General features: G+C 35.1%; 1 pseudogene; it reads left to right on the top strand.

The window, feature by feature from the left end:
* Positions 1–653: 653 nt before the first annotated feature.
* Positions 654–5,022, top strand: LOC122294558 (annotated as a pseudogene).
* The last annotated feature ends 14,427 nt before the right edge of the window (positions 5,023–19,449 follow it).

Genomic DNA, 19,449 nt, shown 5'->3' with positions numbered 1-19,449 from the left:
TTGTATCAACTATGCTTTCGTTCATGTGTTCGGGAAGTTTTAAAAATATAATATAAATAAATTTAAAAAAAAAAAATCAATCAGTTTAATTAAGCTTAAGTGTAGAATAGATCTGCCGTGATTCGAACTAGAATTTTTATTTTGATATAATGTGAAATTATTATTTATCTTATAAGTTAAAAATTGATAAAAGGAGATATATTTAATTATTTATATTATATTTTTAATAAATACAATATTATAATAATTGAGTCATAATGTAACACACCTCCAATAATGATATAGATATTATTGATCTAATTTTAATTAGAAATTTGTGATCGCTCTTCGGTCTCTCTCTTTCTTGCTTCGGAACATTATAATTATATATTGTCACAAGCGAGTGAGTGGTTGAAGGATGGAATCCAATTTCTAATACCAATCGTACCGTTGTTCCAAATTGCAGTCCATGGAATCCAAGATATTTGAGATGGAAGCTAGCTTTCTTTTAATTTCTTTTTCTTTTCATCATTTTTTTTTTAATTTTTAATTTTTTTTGGGTGGGTGTGGATTCGGGGAAGCAGGTTTTTTAGCTCTTTCACTGCTCTATAAATTGATCAATAGTTCCATCACCATTATATATAAAGCCTTGATCACTACCCAACACCCCAACACAGTTGATCAACTTCATAGCCAAATATAGCCTTTACATTTCTTAAAAGGTTTTCTTGGTCCTCTTTTTTACACTTTCCTCTGTCCTGTCTAGGAGAACATGGTGCCAACAGAAGGTTCCATGATTCGCCCAATCTCAAGGGGTCTTACTCTTAGGCTGGCTCTCATTATTTGGTGCATTTTATTACCGTTTATTCGGTTATATTCAGGTGCCAAGACCAGACACTTTAAATGGGAAGTAGAGTATATGTATTGGTCTCCAGATTGCATCGAGAATGTCGTGATGGGGATCAATGGCCAGTTTCCCGGCCCGACCATCCGAGCAAAAGCAGGAGACACAGTTGTTGTTGAACTCACTAACAAGCTCCCCACTGAGGAAGTTGTCATTCACTGGCATGGAATCCGACAGGTCTCTCTCTCTCTCTCCCCCCCCCCCCCCCCCCCCCCCCCCCCGCGCCCGCCCGCCACGACGTCTGTGTTAAAGCTATATGAGTTGTATTGATCTGAGTGTATGCTCTTATTTTTCAGTTGGGCACACCTTGGGCAGATGGAACTGCTTTCATTTCACAGTGTGCTATCAACTCTGGGGAGACCTTTCATTATAGGTTCAAAGTTGATAGGGTAAACTCTCACTCATGTTTTGCTCACAGAGAGAGTTACAGCGTTTTGAAAAACTGTACAGGCAGGAACATACTTTTACCATGGCCACTTGGGCATGCAGAGATCGGCAGGGTTGTATGGGTCTCTAATAGTGGACGTTGCAGAGGGAGAGAAAGAGCCATTCCATTATGATGGTGAGTTCAACCTATTGTTGAGCGACTGGTGGCACAGAAGTGTTCACGAGCAAGAGGTTGGCCTCTCCTCCAACCCATTTCGTTGGATCGGTGAACCTCAGGTATGTTGCGTTTTTATCATCAACATGTAAAGTAATCTTCATTCAAAAGTAAAGTACAGTTTACGTGCGTTTGGTTCTGTTCCCGTCGACTGGCCTCTTGCGTGGGTTTTCACTTTTTAAATTGGATGCTTCCCAGAGTCTGCTGATCAACGGAAGAGGACAGTACAACTGTTCCCTGGCAGCCCAATATAGCAACACCAACTCCAGCCAGTGCAAATTTAGGGGAAATGAACCATGCGCACCTCAGATCCTACACGTGAGTCCCAATAAGACTTACAGGCTGAGGGTTGCCAGCTCCACAGCACTTGCTTCACTCAACCTGGCCATTGGGGTATGTAATATTATAATCTATTCCAAATACCAAACATGCATAACTTTTACTGGATCATGCATGCTACGTCACACATCATGGTCTAGTTTTAATTATTAGTATTTTCTTTAATTTTTTAAAGTTAAAAAAAAAAATGCAAAAAGAACTCATCGGGACATTTTCTTTCTCAGAACTACTAGATACAGTTGGCACATATAAGGAGAATGTAAACGGTTGTACGGAATGAATAAAAAAAAGTTATAAAAATAATTTTTTTTCATGTGGGTCTTATATTAATTCACTTTTTTCAAAATGACTGCACACCGCTTACATAACCACGACTGCAAATATTATTACTCTTTCTTTCTTAAAACTTTCTCTTGTTTTAAGGAGAAAACCTTTGATTCTTCCCGCTACAGCACCAGAACATTTTGTAGATAGGCTGACGTAACAACACACGCCGAATACCTTTCATTGTCGCATTCAAAATCGGCTCCCAAGTTGCGGGAATAATATATACTTTAACCATCAATCTTGTTCTTAAGATTCGATCCACAACGTACAACATGGTTTGAGTCGGGGAAAATTTGATAGGAAGATAATCATTCTCCAAGATGTATATAGTTTCCTTATCAAGAAAATTTTATTTATCATTATTTTAGTAATAATATTTTAATTATTTTTATGAGATAATAACAAAGGGACTATATAGTATTTCTCAAATAGTTACTGTGGCTACTTAAGCACGGAAAGTATAATACCTCGTTTCGATAACTGATAAAGATAGGTAGTGTATAAGATTTTATATTATTTAATAATTAGAAGTTTTTATTCTTTATAATATTTTAATGTGATTCTAATTATATCATTGATTAGTCATTTTGATTATATTCGGGAGGTTTTTTTTTATTGAATGCTTTTTTTTTAACCTAGTGATTAAGTAAATTTGTGAATTAAAAAAAATATTTAAGAATATAAAAAATGAATGAAAAATAAATGAAAAATAAAAAAAAGGTGCATTCAGAAGCTTTTTTTGGGATTCTGTAGCTCTAGCGCTACTTTTTTGAAATATAGATCATATGATGTAGACCTTCAATTAGTGGTTATAGAAAGATAATTATAAGAAAAAAAATTACTTTATAAATTGGTAATGATTTTAATGTACACCCAATTAGAAGCTTAGAGATAGTTGAGTTTATTTTGTGAGTAAAAATATATATAAAGTAAGGAAATAGAAAACGAGTGATTGGTGGCAAAGTTCATGTGAAATGGTCTTTTCTTTTCTTTTTTTGGGTACGAAGCACAGAAGCTAGGGTTTGCTTCTAAAGCCAAAAGTCCAGAAGCCAAAGCTGTAACTTTTCAAAGGATCAGTACGATGTTTCTCTCTTTACGTGCTGTCCTTTTTTATTCCCTTTTTCAATCGGGAAGTGCTACGCTCACACTGAACAACTTTTTTCTATTTACTTTTTTTGAAACATTTTTTAAAAGTATTTAACTATTTTTTAAAAATAAAAAAATTACAAATTTATTTAAAAACAGTTTCATAATCATGAAGTAAAAAACAAAAAAATTAAAAAAATATATATAAAATGCAATTCGGGTAAGAAATTTCGGTAAGAAAATTTTGTAGGAATAGTATTTCTCTTTTCAATTTAAGGGAGCTCTGGATCATGACCTATTATCCTTGGGCTTTGGCAGATGCGACATGTTGAATACTTCTCCATATTGTACGACTGGAAATTTTACTGAAACAGTGAGGCATGCTGCCATCTGAACATGCCTGCTTTATCATGACTTGTTCATCGCCGGATCCTTGATGTAAAAGGAAAATGTAAACGACAATTGGTTAAACATAAGGCTCTGTTTGGAAAGTAATGAAAGTTAAATAAAATATTATTTTTATTATAAAATTTAAAAAATTTTAAATATTTATTACATTTTATTTAAAATTTTAAAAAAATTATAATAATTAGAAGAATTAATAGTATTTTTAAATACAACCAAGGCTAAGTCTTTCGGAGGCCAGAAGGATGATGGGAATGCTTACTTGTGTTGTTTTATAGTGGATGCATGATAGCTGATTGTGGTATCTCCTTTATGTCCTTTTGTTGATCTAAATACTGTGTTTACGTGTGTGTATTCTTCAGAATCACAAAATGGTGGTGGTAGAAGCTGACGGGAATTATCTACAACCATTTGCGGTCAATGACTTGGACATATACTCTGGTGAAAGCTAATCAGTCCTAATAACTACAGATCAAGATCCTTCCAAGAACTACTGGCTTTCTATAGGTGTAAGAGGAAGGCTTCCAGCCACCCCTCCTGGCCTTACCATCCTAAATTACCAACCAACTTCTGCGTCAAAGTTCCCCACTTCTCCACCTCCCGTGACTCCTCCATGGAATGATTATCACCATAGCAAGACGTTCTCTAAGAGTATCTTTGCTCTCATGGGGTCCCCAAAACCTCCGACAAGTTACGACCGTCGGATCACCCTCCTCAACACCCAAAATAAAATTGATGGATTTACCAAGTGGGCTATCAATAATGTCTCTTTGGCATTACCACCCACTCCTTATCTGGGCTCCATAAAATATGATCTACGAAATGCTTTCGATCAAAAGAGTCCACAGGAGAACTTCCCCGACAACTATGACGTAATGAGACCTCCGATCAACCCTAACTCAACTACTGGATGTGGGGTTTACATGTTTGGCTTGAATACTACGGTAGATGTGATACTTCAAAATGCCAATGCGCTAAGCGATAATGTTAGCGAAATACACCCTTGGCACTTGCATGGTCATGATTTTTGGGTGTTGGGATATGGAGAAGGGAAGTTCTCGGCCAAGGATGAGAAGAAACTCAACTTCAAAAATCCGCCTTTGAGGAATACTGCAGTCATCTTCCCATATGGATGGACAGCTTTAAGGTTTGTGGCAGATAATCCAGGAGTGCGGGCCTTCCATTGCCACATCGAGCCTCATTTGCATATGGGTATGGGCGTGGTCTTTGCCGAAGGTGTTCATCATGTGAAAAAAATACCTAATGAGGCTCTTACCTGTGGTCTAACTGCAAAACTTTTGTACAAGAATAGAGGGCGCTGATTCCACCTAATTTTAGTCTCACTAGGAGAGATGGTCCAAGAGCCCCCCCACCCCCTAAAAAAAACAAAACAAAACAAAAAGGGATGAATTCGTGTTATTATCATTGTTCTTCTCTCTCTTTTTTTAAAGTTTTTTTTTTTTTTTTATATCGTTGTTCTGATCCTTCTTATGCAGTAAGTTACTCTTCCCATATCAATGTTGGCGGAGAAATGCTATTTGCATACGGCGTCGCGTACCCTTCGCGTACACGCCATCCACGTGGCACGATAATGAAACGGTGCGTTGCGCACCGCATCGAGGATTCCCCCGGGCCTTATCGTTCTGCCTCCCCCCTCTTCCTTCACGTACAGAGTGAGGATGAAGCAGGGCTAGACGACGGCTGCCTCCACACTTATCTCGTCGTCGATTCTAGAAATTTTCAGATAAACGATTGTTCAGCGAAACCCATTTGAAAACCAAGTCGTGCGAAACCCATTTCAAAACTAGAAATAAATCCATTGAAACTAGGTCGTGCGAAACCCATTTCAAAACCAAAAATTTCCTGCACCTTCACGCTGCAGAAAAACCCATTTCGTAACCCAAATCGGTAGAAATCGATTCCGACTGCACAAACCAGTTCTCCTGCCCAGCAACCACACTCCTGTCATCGTCGAATCCGAAGCCACTACATTGTGCAGGTAGTGTTTATTCTTCCTCTTCTTATTTCTTTCTTCAAATTCCTGATGAAATGTGTGTATTATTCCCAAATTGAGAAATACAGTCACGTTCCAAGAAATCAGGAAAAATGCCTCTGTTTGTGATGTTTTCGCTGGTGCTAGAAGGTCAAGTCATTATTGGTGTATATTGGTGTATATTGACATTCAGAATGTATTGGTGGACATTTGTCTTGTGGGAGATGACGAATTTTTTAATCTTTTTGTGTCTTTATGCAGGCATGTGCACACTGCAATTTCTTGAGTTTGTGAAGTTTTTTTTACCTCTAGGCTATCAGTTGCATGTCCATAATTTTGCTGATCTGGTTGAGACATGACTCTGATCTCTAGCTGCAGGATCGTGCGAACGAAATGCTTGCGCATGTATACGAAACATGAAGCCGGTTTTAGAAGAGAGAAGAAGGAGATGATTTCGTTCTTACCTGCAGTGTTCAATCGGCACCGATTTTACGAAGGTCTATTGAAGGGTACAAGAAAATTGCTGCGCACCGTTTCATTAATGTCCACGTGGGACCCGTGTACGCGCCGTGTCCCCTTCGGCGTGTGCAACCAGTATTTCTCATGTTGGCGATTGGTAATTTTCCTAGTATGTGCCAGGTCTGGGAGGTTCAACATATATACATACACACATAGATATATATATATATATATATATATATATATATTTATATTGTGGCGAACAACTAATTAAGGTGACGCCTTAGTTTAAAAATAGTAAAATTATATTTAAACATAAATCAGAAGATTTTATATGAAATGTCCCTTGATTCTTTAGATGCAAAAATCACTAATTTTTCTATTCAAGTTTATCATTTTCAATGGATAATATTGCCAAGTACTCATTTAGAGGCTGTTTGGACAGCAACATGAGATAAAATGGTTTTAGATGAAAGTTGAATTGTTTATTATATTTTTTTTGTATGGAAAATTATAAAAGTTGTAATGATTGATAAGGTTAGATGAGATGGTTTTAGTTGAAAGTTAAATAAAATATTATTAGAATATTATTTTTCAATATTAATATTATTTTCAAATTTGAAAATGTTGAATTATGATCTGAAAATTTTGAATTGTTTATTATATTTAATGTGAAAATTTGAAAAAATTGTGAAAATGAGATGAAATGAGATGAGATGGTTTCTGAATCCAAACAACCCCATAGTTGGTCTTAAATAAGATTTTATCTATTTAATCTTGAAAACTCTGCTTTATATAAAAACAAATGTTATTGGTATTGTTAATAATATTATATAATAATTTGGAATACAATCCAAATTTTTTTATAACTTAGTATCTCAATTAATGGAGTATTATCTCCTATTTGTATAATCAAGACCATCAATATTAGAAAATGTTCAAGAGCTAGATATCTTTTCTCCAAATCATCATTATTTAAATCTCTTAGCTATTTAAAATTGAATAAAAATCCAAATACATCTTCATACACTGTAAATATCTCAAATCTTTCAATCTTTGAGTTATATGTTTCTCATGGATTAGTACAGGTTCTATTCCCATTTCATATGAAATTCTGTTAAGGTGATTGATCATGCTTTTACAACCTACTTCTTGATGATCAAGGCCGAGCTATAAGAGGAGAAGGAATCTTACTTTGCTATTGGAAATCTTATTAAAGAAACAAGGAGCACGCGCGCCACGTACAACATTTTTCTGAATTTTAAATTCAGCACTTGCATTGCATGGAAAATAAGGTTGCTCATAGACTAGCCCTTAATGCTTGGAATCTTCATAATATATAAATGTGGTTGGCAAATGCACCAATGTTTTGTTTCTCAAACTATTTGGATTGACAAAAACTGCTTATCCTGATTGTTTCTACTAATGTATGTTTGTTATAAAAAAGAAATATGTAAACCAATTTCAAATAATATTTTCTTTTCTTTTATCTAAATTCAGGGTAGTAACCGGGTCGATTTGATCCCATTATGGACAAAATCTAGGATCAAGCTGGTAACACCAGTTTTATATTTTTTAAAACCAATTATTCATTGGTTAACTCTCTAAATTAGTACTTCCAATTTTACCCGTTTCGGTATGGATTTTCAGTTTTAATATATTAAGTATATTAATATTACTAATGTATTTATCAAAAGAAATATGTTGAGAATTTATTAGAAAAAAAATGTATTTAAAACATATAATCAAATAAATATTCATATTTAAGATTAAAATATTACGTTATAAATTATAATATATTATTTTATACATAATTATATATTATATATAAAAAATTATATACGAGATAAACTATATTATATATAATATTAAAATTAATAAAATATATATAATATGTAAACCGGTCTGGTCCGGTGTTAGAAAACGTAAAAAACCAATTCCAGACCGGATTTGACTGGTTTTTAAAATGAAGGAACCGATTCCGGACCGAACCAACCGGTCCAGGCTAGTTTCTCGTTTTTCAATTTAGTTTTACACCTCTATCTAAATTCAACTCGACTCTATTTGAATATAATCCTATATTCTAATATTCCCTCTTATAGCTTTTTTCTTCTTCTTTTTTCTTTTATTTATTTATTTGACCTTCTTTTCCAAGAAGAGTAAGAGGATACTTAAATGTAGAGTTATTTTCTAATATTGCATTTAAAAAATTAAAAAAAATTTAAAAAGATTTATGAGATTCTGTAGAAGTCATTTTACCCCTTATAAATAGGTTTGAATTTTAGATGTTTTTATTAGGATTTGAAAACACAAGGCATTGAAATGAATAATTTTATTTGAAAGTCTTTACATTACAAATAATCTACGTGACATAATTTATTTTGACAGAGATATTTCAAAATTTAAAATTTAAAAATCAAATTATGCTATATGAATCATGACATGTAATATAAAAATTTTCAAAAAACACAGCTCGAAGAAAATAATGTTAGATTTTTTGTTCGAATTCGTCTTTTATTTTATTTTGAGAAAGTTCACTCGAGTATATATATATATATAATTGAAATAAAACATCTTAAAATTTGAAATTATTTTGGTACAAATATATTCAAACTTATATTCTGAGAGACTTCCTAGTTCTTATATATTGAGACTGCCAAATTGATCAGCAACGATATTCGACCAAATTAAATTAAAATCATGTGCCAACACTGGCATTTCTATTCCTCGCCAGTCATAGTCGTCACTCCATTAAAAGCCAACAAGAGACATGTTAAAAAATTTTAAGAGGCAAAGCAAAACGTGTTAATTACGAAAGGCCACAAAATTAAAAAGATAATGTTAAGACCAAAATTATATTATCAATATTTTAAAGGCATAAACAACAGAAAATTGTTGTTGATATCCCAAGGAAATTCCCAACTAAGAGAGACCCGGGTATCTGTTCCCAAAATTCAACAACCATTCTAGAAGAATACACACACAGGCACAGGCTAATCTTGAAACCCTTTTATGGCCGAAATTTAAAAAACTTCGAGCCTTCTCTTGGGCTTGGGCACCTATCCCGCTAACAAAAGATAAGATCCCCTTCACTTACATGATTTTAGTCTTCATAATCCATTGGGCTTAAGTCCACTTAGCTCAAAATAGAAATTAAGTCTTCACCTCAATAACCTAGCTTGAGACATGATGTTAGAGATTCCATCTATCTCCAAAGGACACTCTCTAACTATCGTAGTGCAGTACACTATTCCTCCTTTTGGTAGCTCTAGGAAGACTCCTTGACGTGTTAATTTCACCACAAGACCAAGTATCCTGATGAACGTAGTAGACATAAAGGACTGAATTTTAAAGCTCCAGAGTCAAATAGTGTACTCACATAGAAATGCGATATCCTAACTTACCTTGTATGATCAACTACGACTTACCACTTACTAACATGGTCAGTTAGTTGTAAACTATGGTTTTGTACCTATGATGCCTTCCTCCTGGGTCTCTGAGGCATCCTCATCGACTTCTCCTGGAGGAAGTGCATACACTCTAGCTTGCACGACCTCGCTATGGTCTCCATGTCCTCCATGTGTCGTACTCACTACACTCGTGGCACTTGAGTGTGATAACCCGAACTCGGCTAAGCATGGTTTATCGTTATTTTTAGTGGCCATATAGTATTTTAAGGGCCTTAGTGTTTTAATGAGAGAAGAAGCTTAAGAAATTTTAGTGTGAAACTTAAGCCCAAGAGACAGCTAGCCCTAGAATGCCTAGTGTAGTTTGGCCCCTATTAAAAAACCTAAGCCCAATAGTCCAAAACCCATGACCCAAGCCTTTGTCATCAGTTCCATGTGTCATGTATGTGAGGCAATAGGTATCTAGTTAGGTTAGCGGACTAAGGGGGGGAGAGAGAGGTGTGTGGAACCCAAGGATGGCTTGCACGCTTACCCTAGGGATTTGCCACTTGTCATGTATGCTAGGCACCTTCTAGAAGAATCAAATGACAAGATGACCTAGGGAGACTAAGTGATTTTCAGCCAAGCCTTTCCCACATGCCTAGACCCTATCATTTGGCCCAATTTCAAGTTCTCATGTTGATGCTTATGGAAAAGGGAGCCTATGAAAGATAAAAGTGGGTTTTCTAGGTAATTTTCATGGGGAAACTGAAGGGACATAAGGGCATTTCGAATTTCTTATCTTATATTCAAGATAATTTTAGATTTTGCCAAGTGTCAACCATGCCATGAGTTTTTAGAATATTTGATGAAGAGATATTTGCATAATGGACTAATTTACCCTTGTAATTTTGGCCACCACTAGTCCAAGCACAACCATCACTTGTCATGAAGTTTTTAATTTGAACCGATGGCATAGGAAGAGTCATCATGGGAAGATGAATTGAAGCAACAAGATGAAAGAAGAAGAGAAGAGAGTGGGCGGCAATTGGCAATGCACACGTCTATGCCACTTGTCATTGATGTCAAGAGTTACTTGTTGGGAAAAGGAAGAGGCATAAGTCATTTTACACAAGTACCCTTGAAGAATATTCATATGTTTAAGAAGAGGGAAGATCATAAAAGGAAAGATGTGGGATTTTCAGCCCGGGGGGGGGGGGGGGGGGGGGGGGGGGGGGGGGGGGGGGGGGGAGATCTACAAGACAATGCTTGCCCATTCCCAATGCACTCCAATGATGGACTACCAAGAGGGTATTTCAGCAATGGAGAAGATGGAAGAAGAAACCTGTGCCACTTGTCACTCATGCTAGGTTTTTGGAGGCAAACAAGAGGGAAGATGAAGAGACCAAGTATAAAAGGAGAGAAGTACACGCCTATGGGTTTTTCCTCTTACCCATTTTTTAAAATTGCATGTGCCCTCATCCTCTCCAAACAATTCTCACACTTTCACTTGAAGATTCTCACATTTTCTCACATTTCCTCTCCAACCAAACAAGGAAAGTTTATTCAAGAAGGAAATTTCAGCACCTTCATGAGAGACCAAGGTAAGACACGGTTTCTATGATACCCCGTATTTAAATGTATCTCAATTAAATAATTATTTCATTTATTAAGATTATGGGGTTTCTTGTTTTAAATTTTAGATGATTTACGTGGTATTATTTTACGACTTCTAACTGTAAAATTTAGTTTAAGGTGTTTTCTTATTAAATATTGTTTATTACTTAAATTGCTCTTTATTCTATTATTTTATTATTTTATTGTTGGATTTTGTTATTTTATTTTATTTAGTCACTACGTTTAAATTATTTTATTTAACTTGCCGTTTTGAAATTTTTTTTGTTGGATCAGTTTGAAGACCCATGATGTAGGACCTAGATCTAATTTCATTTTCCTTTTCTTTTTTTCCCTTTTTCTTTTTCTTCTCTTTTTTCTTTCTTCTTCCTTCTACTCCTTTAGCTGCGTGACCCCTCTCCTTCCTCTCTCACTGTACACTTTCTTTTCCCCCAGTCTGCCACCGTGCGTCACCCATTGGCGTCACCGCCCACCCCATCACCTTCCCCTCATGTCGATGACCATCACCCCTCAGACCCAGCCCCTGCGCAGTCCTCTCTCACCCTCACGTGAGCACAGCCCAAGTGGGTTCCCACCCACTCCATTTCACCACCATACGACTTTAGCGCCGCCGCCAGCTACCACCATCGACTCATTGGACCACCCTCTTCCTCCCCCTGCCTCCCTGCATCTTCCCCTCCCTCTCATAGCCCGAATCAAGCTCTCTCTCTCACGGGCTCTCTATACCTCACACATCCCCAATCCGCCACCCACGGCCTCCAGCCACCACCATCAACTTCACCAACTTCCCTCCGTGACCAACCCAAGCCTCTGTAGCTCCCCTTTGATTTTCTCTAATTTTGACCCATAGCCAACACCTGTAAAATCACTGTCCACCGCTGCTACACCACTTTTGACATCACCCTTGACCTTCCAAATTTTCCTTCCACCATTGTAAGTAATTTTTTCAATGAATTTTCTTAAGATTTAAGTATATTTTTATACTAACATATTTCTACAGTTTGGTTGGTTTTGCCAGACCTTGGGTCTAAGGAGTATGGAAGTTGGGTCGAATTGGAGGATGAAATTGTTTGTGGAAGTGGATTGTGTTGGATATTTTATATGTCGTGTTGGTGTCATGACATTTATCATATGTTCATGTATGCTCATGTGTTGTAAATGAAAACTGGGTTTTCATGTGAGAACGGATTTTGGGTATGTTTATAATGAATGAATTGAAAGGAATGAAAGAGAGGAAAAAATGAAACGGTAGGGATGAAAGTAAGTAGGGACGGTGGTAGAGTCCCACCTGTGATTCCCACTTAAGTTGCACACGGTAGATATAATGGTAAGTAAGGATTGTGGTAGAGTTTCACCTATGATTCCCACTTACAGTGACTGATAAATGAATACGTTGGGTCATTTTCTGGAAAAATTACGGTTTATGATTAAATAGATACAAGAACCATTTTTTGGAAAAAATGGTTGTTATTGTTTGGGTCATTTCCTAGGAAAATGGCGTATGGTATTTAATGGCGTGTTTTGGGTCAAATGAAATTTTTGGCGTATGTTGGAAACATGGTCATTTTCAGAGAAAATGATGGTCTTCGGCATATGCATGTTTCATCATATCATGCATACATGTTGGTTACATTAACATATTTTTATCTCAATGGTTGTTTAGTTAGTTTATTTACCGAGATTCACAATCTCACATGGTATTCTTTCCTACTATTCCTTTTTATGAAATCGTAGATTTTGATGCAGAGGATGGCGTTGAGCCTAGAGGAGTGACATGTGGTCACTTTTGGGTCATGGGATATGTTCCCCTTTTGATTTGTATTATAATTTAGTTGGATAACTGTAAACCTATTTAAGGATCTTTTACTTTCGTGGTTCTATACTTAAAAAAATTATGGTACATAGTTGACTATCATATAGTTATCCGTTACAATTTTTGTTGTATACTTTTTCCAAGTAAACACACTTATCACTCGTCATTGGGATGCGTGACCCATGTTGTTATTATCCCGATATCACGATTCCTACATTTTTGCACGTCGGAGTTGGAGGTATCACAGTTTTTTTTTAATTCTTGCACTCACTTTTCATCATTCTAACTCAAAGATGAGATCCAAATCTCAAAAGAGTTAAAAAATGATGAATCGCACACTTTCCTTCACATTTTCTCAAAAATTGAATTAGGGTTTCTTAGCAACCCATGAAGCCGATTGGTGGAAGGTGTTCATCCTTCCTATTTTCGACCCCCATCATATGTTCTTATCTTATTTTGAGTTTTGTATGAATTTATAAGTGAAAAAAATTCTTAACCTAAAACCCTAGAGGCTAAAAGTTAGTAACGCTATAAAACCCTCACACACTAAAGAACATGGATTAGGGTTTTGAGATACTCATTCTAATGGGTTGTATTTTAAATTACAACTTGATTTTAATTTCATTTCATGGATTTTTGTAAGTATACACTCAACTTGCTCTTGTTTAAATCATATGTATACTTGTGTAGATCCTTTTGTTTGTTTTTATTATTTTGATTGTTATTTCTTGTTTGTTTGCTTGGATACTCTTACATGAGGTTGGAATATAAATATGGAATGAATGGAATGATTCGGTTTAAGAAACAAATGGCAAGAGTGTCCTTTGCATATTTCGGTTTTAAGGGAAACAATGTTGTTAATTTGAGGAACTTGGCATTTTGGTCATATCATGTCTTGATTGTTTCAGATTATTTTCAAATGCTATGATTTTATGCTCTATTCTACTATGATTTGATTTCTAAGCAATATGGTTGAAGTTTGGAGTATGTTTAAGTGATGATTTTCTATGTTCTTGCAACCTCTAAGTTTCAGCCAAGGCTAGATTTCATAGTTCCATGTTTGTGTTTTAATATCTTATGAGTTCTATGATATCATGCCATGAATTGAATATGTTCGGCATGGTTATTTCGTGCATGGTATCTCATATGTCATATGTTAAGTATAAGAACGTATGTCTTAAGTCTCATGTTACATACATTTGGGAGAAGTGTTTTCATAAGAGAAGTGTTTTAAAAAATGTTTTGAAATAAAATGAGTCTAAAAGTTTTATCACGATCCCAAATGCTAGAGCAGGGGAATGTCCTAGTAGATGGAAGTCCTCTGTCCACTCTGAAGTGCTTAAGAATAGAGTGGTAACCTCTAAGTTGACAAAAAACCGTGGATGTGCTCGAATCAATTCTTTTTAAAGAATGCTAGAGCGATTGCCTAATGCTAGTGGGTGCATAAGATGTGTAAACCAAGAAGTACTATAGAGTTAGTAAGTTATGTTTCTGTGTAAGATGTATTCATCACGGTGCACAGACGAGTGATGGTGCGGTAACTAGTAGGAGCGAATGGTGTTTCTACCCTCTAAATAAGAAAAAGAGCTCATATGTTATGGATCACTTGATGAAAGTCTCGTGATAAGTTATGGATAACTCGATGCAAATCTTGTGATATTCTCTAAAAATGTGAGTTTTGTTAAAGATCAACATGAAAAAGAATAGTTAAAGATTTTTTTCTGTAAATGTCAAGTCTCTGTTACAAGGCTTTGAAAGTGGTTAGTGCATATTTCAAAGTCAGTTTTTAGTCATGTGTCAAGTACATTTCCATGCATACATCGCATGATATACCTCTTGTATGCTTGTGTTAACTACTGTATGTTGTATGTTTACTTGCTGAGATTTCTTGAAATATCATTGTGGTAGTTTCCACTACCATTCTCCTCTTGGAAAGGTAGAAGTTGTATCAGGTTTAGATGGTGACACGGATGGCCAAGTGGAAGAGAACAGCACCTCCTCTAGAGAGGATTGTGCCTAAGGGGGCATCAGCAGGCCTGAGTCCTCCATTTTGAAGCATCTTGAGGCCATAGATCTAGAGATCACCAAGATACTTCAATTTATTGAGGAGTTTTGACCACTCAAAAATAGGGACAATGATCGAGCTTTGGAAAAGCAAACGAAGAATGAACCTCTTGAAAAAAAAATTGAGAAAAGAATTTGGGACCCAATTTCCCATAAAAGGAAATGTTTTGATATTTTGAGACTTAGCTTATTTTGGAAAAAGGTCCCGTGTTTTTGGGAGGTTAAAACTCTTTGCTATATTTTGATGACTATGACTATATTTCTTATGGATGATATGACAATGTTTGGGAAATTTAAGTTTTAGTACCATGTGCTATGCAATTGCCTACATCATTGCTTAGATTACTTGGCCATTTATTTTACCACTACGAATTTTTTGCATACTGCTAGTATTTAGGTGGATCGCATGTTATCTGCCATGTACAAAGGGTGTGTAGCCTTGTGTTACATGTTTCGACATTTCAGTCACCGCTCAATCCCAAGCGAGAGTTGGAGGTGCCACATCGAGGGCAATCATTGACATAATGTCCCATTTGCCTATAACGAAATCACAATATCAAAAGTCTATCGACAAGCCCCCTTGCTCACTCTATGGAAATTACTACAAACTAGTATCATTCCTCCCTTGCACACTCTGGGAGTAATTGGCAATTGTCCTCCTGCCCTTGACACAAACTTTTGAGGGACACTAGAGTTGCTCCCTTCACCACAAAATTGTTAATGAATTGTGTTTCTCATGCTCAATAATGGATGCCACGTGCACTAATTTCTTTAAGTCCTCGATCTCTAGGCATGCTACTTGGGTTCTGATTTGGGTCTGCAAATCATCTTCGAATCACTTTGTCCTCATGCTCTTTGTAAGGATAGGATGAGGGCAAAATCTCCCTAACTCCGTAAACCCAGCGGCATACTATTGTACCTTCAACTTTTGTTTCCTCATTATAGTCGAAAAATACGAATTGTCAAATTCTCTCTTAAATCTCTCTCATGAGATTCTCTCCACATCTCCTAGCTGCCGATGTTTCTCCCCTAGGCAAGGCCTCTCTTGACTTCTCCTTGGTGGTTTCACTCCTCCCTCATGCCGACAATCCAGCTCCCCATTGCCAAGCCTAAAACCCCTTTCTCTCTCTTGACTGAGGGATTCTCAACAGGCAAAATCAGGTCGAAAAGACCACTAATCCCAACATAAGTGGCGTAATAGTGTGTAACGGCTCAAGAAAAAGTGATAAGAGTAATTGGATGTATCAAATGTTTTAGTTCTTTATTAGGAATGTACAAGGTAGAAAATGGTTTTATGAGGAATGAAAGCTTTTTAAAGAAAAATTTCACCTCATAATGTTTTCAAAGAAAAACAATATTTTATGTAAAGTATGTAGATGAATGATAAATACATGAATGTAAACTTATGTTAATATATTTTTACAATATGAAATAATGCTTACTGAGTATTTGACTTATTTTGTTTTTATGTGTGTCCCACCCAAGAATGAAATGAGGATAAAGCATCCTGACAGACATAGCCCAAGAAAAAGTTGACAGAAGTCTAGGCAGCTTTTAATAAATGTTTGAAATCAAATTTTTGTAAAAGGACCTTGTGTTTCAATTAAATGATTTCTGTTGTAAACTCTCCTTAGATTTATAAATCATGTTTTAAATTTTAACTATAGAATCTTTTATATCCTAAGGAGGAAATGAAAAAGTTTAGTAATTCCTGTCTTGTTTACTAAAGTTATTTTCTAAAGGCCCACTATAAGTACGGGTGTTACATCGACAGTCAACCCAGTAGAAATAAAATGTGAAATCTTTCCTTAATCATTCTCGGAGTCCCAAGTGTGTACATAGGAAAGACCATGTTGAAAACCATTTTTTTCAAAGTGGGTGCACTTAGCAATAGATATGTTGGTACCAACACAATAACTTTGGCCACAATTTTATACCCGGAGTATGGTCGGAATGGAAACAGAAACAGAAGGTCATGCCAGAGGTTTTCACATTCAACATTTCATATAAGAAGAGATACAGTGATGAATAGATATAGATCATATAATCACATAAAAGATTTCAAATTCCATATTCACTCTTTTTATACAGTTGAGAACATAATACCAAAAATTGATCATGTCTGCACCAATTGTGACAAAAAGAAATTTCTATTCTTATTCGGGTATAATGAGTAATGCAAGACAAAATGACCAAGGTAAATTTATGTTCTTATTCGGGTACAAGGAGTAATGTAGGAGAAAATAAACGAGGTAGTTTCCAATGTTCCATGACAAAAATATGCAATTTTTTCATAAAATCATTTATTGGATTAAAATGCTAAATTGTGAATAGAAATTATAAGAATTAATGTATATTATTGGATTGAGTTTCTATTTACGTTAGAATACTCCAAAGCATTTTTTTATGTTTAATTTTAGAGTTTATAACAGAGCAAGTCAAAGCCTAGTCAAATTTAAAGGAGAAATTTCAAAGAATTTAACAGCAATTTGGATCAAGAAAAAAATCACAAAAAGAAACTGCAAGAAGTCCAAATTTGAAATTTGCTAGGAGACAGTCTGGACATACTTTAATATTCTAACCGTAACTTTTTACTCACATATCGGGTTGATTCAATTCTTAATGAATTAGAAATCTATCTTAAGGGACTATAAATTTATCTCTAATAAAGATTTCCAAATTCAAAATCTTGAAGCATGTACGTGGCTTTCAAAATTAGTCCTAAAATTTAGGCGATTTTTGTTTTGCGAGAATTATGAAAATATTAGGATTTCTTTCCTACCTTATATAAGCATATCATTAGCACGAAATAGAGGAGGAGGAGAGGCACAAGAGGTAGATTTGAATAGAGAAAAAATCACTTCCATGGCCGCCGTTCACTTCATTTTTCTCTTGAGATTTTTGTTATCCATTATATTTATAGATAAATAAATTCTCAAGAAGGGTTAGGGATGAACTTGCACATTAAATGGTGGTTTTAATTTATTTTTAATTTATGTATTTGATTTTTAATTACTAAAATTTTTTTGTTTCATCATTCTCAATTCATTGTTGATGTTTTTTTTTTTCGAATAATCATAGAATTTATTATGTTTATGGATTCAGTCATATTTTTTCTATTGAATGAATTGGTTCTTTGATTATGTTTGGATCAATTATTTATCTATATTGATTTAGTTCTTTACTACAAAATCGCTCCTTAAGTATATTGTCGTCATTGAATTTTCTCAATAGAGATAATAACTTATGTATTTTAAAAGTGGTGAATGATTTTTTAAAGGATTACGTTTGTTTAATTTTGGTTTATAAATCTATACCTTCCAATTGGGAATTTCAGAAATTTAATTCCCAATTAAGTTATTTAATGAATTAAGAATAATTAAAATACCGGATTTGTGCAAGGGATTCCCGATGCTCTACTGTTCATCAAATTTGAGTGCTTCTTCCGTTAGTAACTTTGATTTACTTTAATTTGCATTTAAAATTAATCTTTACTCTCCATTAATTATTTAATATTTTTATTTAGTTTCCTTGCTCATTCTGCTATTCTTTTAATTTGTCTCCCTATGGAATCGACACCCCAAAGCTATGCTATGATTACTATGTTATTCTTTAGGCGTAATCAAATTTTGGCGCCATTGTCGAGGAGACAGTAGAAGAATTGTTAGATAGTCTTTCTTTTCAGCAGTTTGTAAATGTGGTAACTTTGTTCCCTCTTTTAGCTTGTTTCATCTTTTTTTTCCTTTTATTTTTATAGTTTTGCTTTTTTAGTGTTGCGTTTTTCTCTACCTTGCATGCACAGGTATAGAGACGCTTTGGGTCGATTTGCTTATAGACCTGTGTTAGAATTAGAGTTAGAGTCTAATTTTTCTAATCATTTATTTGATAATTCTTCCAATTCTAAAAAAATGAGTGAACACGGAGATCAATCCACTAGGACTCTTCAACATTACCTCCACCCTACATGCATAACCACACCATCATGCATCATGGTTCTAGCTAATACTCGCCAACTGGATTTTAAAACAGGAAAGATATAGTTATTCATACTTTTCATGGCTTAGACAATGAAATTCCATATGTGCACATTAGGGAGTTTGAGGAAGTAGTTGTGACTTTTCATAGTCAAAATGCAACTAATGACATTGTAAAACTTAAGTTCTTTCATTTCTCTTTCAAGGATAGAGCTAAGAGTTAGTTGTACTCGCTAAGACCACGATCTATTGGGTCATAAAATGAGATGACTTAGCTCTTCTTTAATAAATACTTCCCCCAACATAAGACTAACGCTTTAAAAAGGCAAATCTCCACCTTTGCACAAAAGGACAGTGAGATTTTGTATCAGTCTTGGAAGAGATTTAAGAAGTTGTTGAATATGTGTCCTAACCATGAGTATAAGAATTAGCACTTAGTGAGCTATTTTTATGATGGACTTACACCTAGAGAGCGTAAATTTGT

This window comes from Carya illinoinensis, chromosome 14 (genome assembly GCF_018687715.1).
Source record: "Carya illinoinensis cultivar Pawnee chromosome 14, C.illinoinensisPawnee_v1, whole genome shotgun sequence".
In the NCBI taxonomy this organism is placed as follows: domain Eukaryota; kingdom Viridiplantae; phylum Streptophyta; class Magnoliopsida; order Fagales; family Juglandaceae; genus Carya; species Carya illinoinensis.
Note: the sequence above shows the minus strand (reverse complement) of the source record. Positions and strands in the feature narration are given on the sequence as shown.